This window comes from Glycine max, chromosome 18 (genome assembly GCF_000004515.6).
Source record: "Glycine max cultivar Williams 82 chromosome 18, Glycine_max_v4.0, whole genome shotgun sequence".
In the NCBI taxonomy this organism is placed as follows: domain Eukaryota; kingdom Viridiplantae; phylum Streptophyta; class Magnoliopsida; order Fabales; family Fabaceae; genus Glycine; species Glycine max.
The window spans coordinates 5,889,021-5,897,273 of NC_038254.2; positions in this window are offsets into that span (position 1 = coordinate 5,889,021).

Genomic DNA, 8,253 nt, shown 5'->3' on the forward strand with positions numbered 1-8,253 from the left:
ATTCAACTTTAGAGTTTAAAGTCATAAATAATTTTATTTAAAATAATATTTTTTTTATTATTTTATTAAATATTTTTATATTTTTGTATATTGTTTTTATAATATTATTTTATTTAATGTTTTTTACTTTTTTATATTTTATTTAATATTTTTTTTTATTTTTTTTCTAATATTAAGAATTTATTTAATATATAAATATTAAATAAAATATAATAAATATAATAAATAAAAATAATATAAAAAATTATTTATGATTTTAAAATCATATATAATGTTAATAATTTATTTAATATAGAAACTATTAAATAAAATATAAAAAAAATAAAATAAAATAATATAAAAATATATTAAATAAAAACAATATAAAAAATATAAAAAATATTAAATAAAGTACGACCCAACTGGGTCGCGCCTGGGTACCCAACACGACCCGACGCGCCTGCTGCAACAGCGCTACCCGTCGCGCCTGTACGCAGGGCGCGTCCCAAGTGCTGTCACGTGTCGCCTTTACGGCGAACGCGCCTTTCGGAGAGGCGCTTTGTAGTACAAAAACAGACCCATGAAGTAAATAATTTCAAAACAGACCCATTTAGGTAAATAATTTGTAAAAGAAACCCCATTTGATATTTTTGCCAACTTCTATCTTGTAAGACGCGACTGAGGATAGGCATAGCAAATTCTATTAGTAATAACATCTATTTGGAATATATAAAAATAAAAATTAAATTATAGTATTCACATTTCAATTACTTATCACATGGACATTTTACCATATATATTATGTTTTGATTTAACTAACTCTTACGTTTTTCTTTTTTTGCGTTTAGTTACATGTTCATTTTTTTAAGTTATTGTTTATTATATTTCTTTTAACTATCATAATCAAGATCTTTGGTTCTTAAGTAAGATCTCAATATATTTTTATAAATTTAATCATTTGAATTAATTATGAGATTAATTTTTGATACAGGATTTAATCACACTTAAAATTTATATTTTCTTTTTGAAATTACATTATTTAATGATCAAATTTATTTTATCCCACAAACTCAACATATATTGTCAACTAAATCATTGAATGTTTATTATAATATTTTAGCTTCTCAATTGAATATTACATAAAAAAAATAGTCAACTGAATAGATGTTTGTTCATTTTCATTGCACTTAAATAATCTAATGTGAACCACCTAAGAATTATGTCTCTTTTCTCTTTCAAAAAATAATAACAAGCCATTCATTAGTTATTTGTATTCCATGCTACAAAGAGGGGGAAAATGAGTGTCAAAGTTTGTTGGAATTGATAAGAGCACATCACTATTTAAATCAATATATTAATTCATCTAAACATTAGTTACCACCACTATAATTTGTAAAAGGCAATAAATTTTCATTACTTTGTGTTAAATTCACAAGTGATAATATTAATGGAATTGGCATGATCAAAACATTTTGCACATTTATATTTTTATCTAGACAATAAAACATATCTATGTATTTATGAAGTGTTAATAAAAAAAAGAGAGACGTTTATCAAATTATTTCTTAGTTGTTGGTCTTAAGAGCTATTTCCATTCTATTCTATCACCTTCCTAAATACAAAACTCCAATTTAAGACTTAATAAAGATTAGGTATGGTGTGTGTTTGAAAGACCATTTACAAAATTAATTTTAAATAAATTGATTTGGTTAAAATTGATATTTAAAAAATAATTTATTTTGGATGTTTTTATCTTGAATTTTACTTTTGGCTTGTAATTAAAAAGAAACTATATATTAAATGTCATAAAGTTACCACTTTACCACTTGAATTCAACAAACCTTCCTATTTGGTGGTCAACACAGTAGTCTACCCAGTATTCAATGAACATACTAGACATAACAAAGGTAAGAGAAAAAGTCTATTTTTTATTAGAAAGATAAAAATATTCCCCAAAACCACAAGTTATGTGTTATCATATAAAAGATAAGATAAAATCATATATATTTTTTTATTTACATTACCTTATGAGGTAAACCAACTCTTAATCCAACCTATATTTTGATATTTGTTTTTACTTCTGCACCTCTAACTTGAGCATTAGAGTATCTTCATAGGTATATCCCACTGTCGTTCATGAATTAGCTCACGAAGGAAAGTCATCAGGACATTTTGTTAGATTCGATAAGAACAACTACTAAATGCATATTTTTAGAAACTAGAGCAACATATATAAATTATCTCTTTCAAAGCAAAATTGTATATCAATAAACTTGTCATAGTTAGGTTATATCTAGTACCTAGTAAGGGTGTTCATAAAGCAATCCAATCCAATGTAGATTGAAAAAATCAATCCAAATATTAAAAAACCGAATAAATCAAAAATCAATTTTTTTTAATTAGATTGAGTCAGATTCATATTTGATTTTAGAAACCAATCTAAACCAAACTTATACATATGTAAATATTTTTAAGAGTTGAATGTCTATACATTGATAGTGTAAATTTTTTTACATAGTCATCAATTACAATCCATCATATATGATAAGTTTTTTGACTTTTTAAATGATTATTTTAAAGTAATTCAAACAATGATTTGTGAGTGAATGACTATATAAAACTATTTTTACACCTTATGTATTAATAAAATTATCATATAACTTGTATCTATTATGAAATATATCTAATTAAAGATATTTTTACTAATTATTTGAATTAAGATGCATAAACATTTTATCATTAGATATACAATGACATATAAATAAAAAAATTGATATTTTAAATTATTTTTTTATTATATTTATTATATGACTTACCTTTTATTTAATATTTTCTATAAAAAATTAAAAGTAGAATTAAAATCAAACCATTGAATCGGATTAGATTGGATAAAAAATTTAAACTAAATCGATTTGAGGATAAATTAACAAAACCAAAATAATTTGATCGAATAATTTTTTTCTTCATAGTCGATCCAATCCATTTCGTAAACACCCTAGTACCTAATCATTCGAGGGAAAAAGAACTTGGGAGAGAAGATAAACATTGGTTTTTTTTTGTTAAAGAAAGATAATATAGAATAAAAAAGGGAAAGAATTACACCCTAAACAATTGCACTCCCCTTCCATAAGTCAAAAGGTACTATCTTAGACCAAGAGAAGGGGATTTCAATTTTAGTTATGTTCGATAAAATTAACTAAAATGCTAGTTGAAAGTTAAAAATCTAACCAAAATTTAGAAAGCTAGCTAAAAGTTAAAAACTAAAAACTAGTCTATTAAATTATTAGTGTTTGATAAAATTAGGTATTAAAGTAGCTGAAAAATATAAGATGATAGAAAAATAATAAAATCATAATTTATTTAAAAATGATTACTAGGAAATTAGATAAATATATTGAGGATAAAAATAAAAAAATATAAAAAACCAGAAGTTATAAACTAATGTTTTAAAAAATGTTACTTAAAGTAAGGTTTAAAAAAAATGCTAAAAATTACTAAAAAAAACTTATTTATCAAATAATTAAACAAACTTTGAACAAATTAAAAATCTAAAAACCAATGAAATAACTTGTGAAACATAACCTCTCCTAACAATGTAATAAGTATTGGTTTGGTAGATGCATTACATGTATAACTAAATCAAGATTCTTCTCTTCAAAAGAGTTGGGTGTAAAGTCTAGTTAAGTTCAAATGAATGAGAATAATTTATTTAATAAGAAAATTTATATTTAATTTTTATTATGTTTAAAATTTAAACCAACCATAATCATACATCACCTATAAGATTAATATGTGATTTAATGTGTTGAAGAATCATCCTAATATCGGACTTAGGAAAAAAAGATTCTTCTTTGGCTGGATTTGCACGCGCGCACATGAGTTGATGCGCCACACGCATAACGGAGACTGGGGTCTGGGAGAGAGCCTAAACTAAAACCCCACAATCACATTGTCTCACTTTTGTTGAAAGCACAACGAAAAAGGGAATCTTTCTATTTATGGAAACAAGTTGGTTGTTAGCTCGTGTCACTGCCCAAACATGTTCAATATTTTATTTCATTCATAATTTAATGTTGTTTTTTCTATTAATTTATTTCTTTCCAACCACTAATTATTTCAATTCATATGGAGTCACTTTTCTTTCCAACAACTACTCTATCTCCACATGACTATCAAGTGACACATGATAATAAAACACATTGCAAAGATCTAAAAAAACAAATCATGCTACTTAGCATTCATACCATTATTTTCTAATATATATATATACTTTTTAATTATATTACTTGTTTAATTAGGAACTATACTTTATAATTACTGGGTTTGGGAAGTGGTGGCTTTTTCTCTCTTTAATATATTAATTAATATAAAAATCTTCTTGCCTGTTTTGTTGGATCATGGCTGCAGATTAACCGCTGAATATACAATTATATGTGTCAAAACATGATATTAAAAAGAGTAATATACATAAAGAGAGCAGAAGTTTTTATTTAAATAGTTTATGTGTTGAAAATAAATAAAAAGAAAACATAAAAAGTGGACGAGATGATGTCTACATTATACAAAAGTATAATTGAGGATGCTATATATGATACTTTTGTGTTAAGTAGCAAATTTGCTAAGTAGACCCCTTTGGTAAATAGTTTACAAAACAAATTACACTGATTTGTATCTAACGATGCTATATATGATACTCTTGACAGGAAACTGAATTCAACGTGAATGTGTCTTGTCAGTAGCACGGGCGACACCAAGCTTCTCGTCAACTTCAATAGTGATATCCTTCAAAAAATAGATTCTGCTTGCTCTTTTGTAATTAGTTTTTAAAACTAATCCCCTTTCGTAAATTTGCCTTGAGTTTAATGTTTGATAAGAACAGCATCATTATTTGTTGCATCTTGTTAACAAGAACTAGTATTTAAATGGGAGAATACATTTAACAATTTCAAGCGACAAAATAGTTTTGTTTGCTTTTGTTCCCCCAGAAAGTGAATGCATGCACTCTACAAAAACAATGTGAATAATCTATTACATAGAAATAGAATGTGTCACAAAAGCCACAGTTTCCAAAGAAATAATGATAATCATTTCGTCCATCTAAAAGAAAAATAGAAATAAAACAAATTGTATTTTCCAAGGGTTGAAAACTACACTGGTTTATTATTTTAAGTGTAGATAGTGTATGTATTTTGCATAAAAGATTTTTTATATTGTAATTTAATTATAAATTATTATATATGATAAAATGTATTTTTTATAATAATGATTTTTTAAAATTATCAGTAACTTCTATTGATCGATAATGTAATTTTTTTTACTTATAATATATAGAATTAAAATCTTATTTTAAATATGATTATTAAAAATATCAATAAAAATCAAACTCAATATCAATAAATTTATAACATGTATATCACGTTCAATCAACCAATCAAACTTCTTGGTAAACATGATTTAGTTTCGTATTCAAATAAAAAGGTCGTATTTATTTTATTTTATTATAAATAATGTAAAAAAAATGCATTGAAAATGACGTATAGATAATCCTATTGTTGAAAATGAAAAATGAAAAATGAAGTGGCAAATAATCAGAATAAGCAAAGGGCAATATTGTGGTGAGGTGACACTAGCGAGGGACGTTGTGCCATTAAATAATAGGGACGCGTCACGCGCGAGATTCGAGGAGCCAATTCGAAGAACCTGCGGAAACAAGTCAATCACGTTACGTACATCTATTTCAAACTTAAAGCAGTAAATAAATAATGGTTAAATTTTCCTTTCATATACAGTTTGGAATTTGGATAGAAGAAAAATTATGCTCCTAGCAACACTATTTAACATATTATTTTAAATATTTTTTTACTGTTGATTGAAATTCATTAAAATATATATATAATTTATGAGTTTTATTTTATAGTTAATGTGTCCATTTTTTATATTTTAATAAATTTTAACCAATAATAAATAATATATTAAAAAATATATCAGTAACATTTACTCTAAGAAATAGATATAGATAAGGAAAAAACATTTTTTTATCTTTCTTATAGAGAAAAATATAAGAAAAGAAAATTTATTTAATGAAGTATTAAATAGTTTTGAGATAACTTTTTTTTTATGTGATAGATGACTATATACTGATCACTATATTTTATTACGAACATCTAAGATTAAAGCACGTAGTGTGAGATTATAAAAAAAACAGAAGGATTATTAAAAAGAAACACAGTGTTACATGAGCCTTTGTTTTTATCAGTAAAAATAAAAAATAATATTAAGATATATATAATAATTCATATATCTTATTTAATTTAATTAACGGAGTGAGTCAATTAGACCTTTTTAACATGATGTGAGTCTTTTAAGATGTCATATTTCATATTTAAATAATCACAGTAAAATTTGATTATTTAGACATATTTATATATTTCTTTTATCTCATTATAATTGTTGTGTAAGAGAAAATAATTTATCTCAAAATAATTATTATTTTAATTTTTTAATATAATATTAATTACTTTTTTATTTATATATTTTATAATTAATATTAATGATAAAATATATAAATGAATTAATAATAATATATAATTAATTGTATAAAATTATTATTTTTTCATCTATTTTATTAATTTTTCTTGATTTTTATAAAAACAAGCTATATAAGACTATTATTATTTTGGGACAGAAGTACATGGTTTATCATTTGTCTTTTTTTACTCTCGCGTGAAAATATAACTCCCTTACTAACATAAATCAATTTGATTAATTAATTTCAGAAAATATGAGATAAAGATTGAGTTCAGTTCCATTTGATTTGGATTGAACTCAATTGCTGTAAAATTTTAGTACTTATCTACTTGAGTTTGATTAATTTCTATGAATTAAAAAAAAACTTCTCTAGTAAACACTACTCCAACTGTGGTGAGTCATCAATTTATCAAATATTGCTTTTGCTTCTAATAGACCGCCATATAGTTGAGCCCTTTCATTATCATATTGCAGTTCGGGAAGAATTCTCAATGATTATATTTCTTCAATCGTCAAAGACAAGTTTTAATCCTTGTTTTCCAATCAACATGAAGAAAATTTCCTCCTCCAATGAACTCTTTAGACAATTAAGAAACTTTATTTTATCTCTACAAATGTGGATGTCATTTTTTTCGCAGCAAACCCATTTGACATGACAAGTTTTGCAATAATCCAGAAATCAATTTTAAATTTTAATGATAGAAAAAAAAAAAAAAGATTGCTATTTTTACTCTCCTGTGTCTTCTTTTTCTTTTTGTTGATGTTGATTTATGCATCATAAAGAGAAGCAATAGAGCCAACGGTGGATAGCTCAAGCCACAAAGAAAAAGAGGGCTAGTTGTTTTAATGGGAAAGAGAGAAAAACTTTCTTGCTTCTTTTTTAAAAATTATTAATTTTATACTTTTTTATATAAAGAATCATTTGTAAGAAAATTATATCAAATAGCATAATTAATCACAATTAGAATATAAATATTATTTTTATTTAACTGAAGTATACATAATAAATTCAATCACGTCTAACATAATTAATTAAATAAGTGTGAGTTATTATAAATATCTAACTCTTTTGTTTTTATCTATAAAAAAAGTAATTAGATATTTATAGAATGCAATAATATTAAGTGGATGTATCACTTTATCTCACACTAAATTGATGCGAAAGAAGAAAAATTAGTTAAAAATCTAATAGAAGCTTTAAATACCTCCTCATAAATTTTTTTGACAAAAGATAAGCGGTTAAGAGAATAATATGGATAAAAGGAACTTTATTTGAGCTAGAAAATTGAGAATGATTTTTTTAATGTTATTAAATTAAAAGTAAAAGTAAAATATATATTTAAGATGAATAAAAAAATAGGAAAAAAACTAAATACACAGTATATAGGATTGTGAATTTGTGATAAGGCACGTGAATTAATAAAAGTGACAATAACTCTAAAAAATATCTCAATCAAGAATAATTATTAAAAAAACTCTTTAAAAAATAACTATTAAAAACATTTCCAATCAATAAAAATAATAATTGAAGTTTATAATATAAAAATAATTTAAATGCTTATGTACAAAATAATATACGATAGTTCCATACAAAGTTAGTCAACGTGCATATAAAATAGAATGATGAAATAATCCATCCAGCACACATTACATGTGTGAATGATGCATATAGAAAAGTGATAAGGTTAGAAACTGAACACAAACTCTATTACTTTAATGTCAGTTACTCCCGCTTTGCGAATGGCG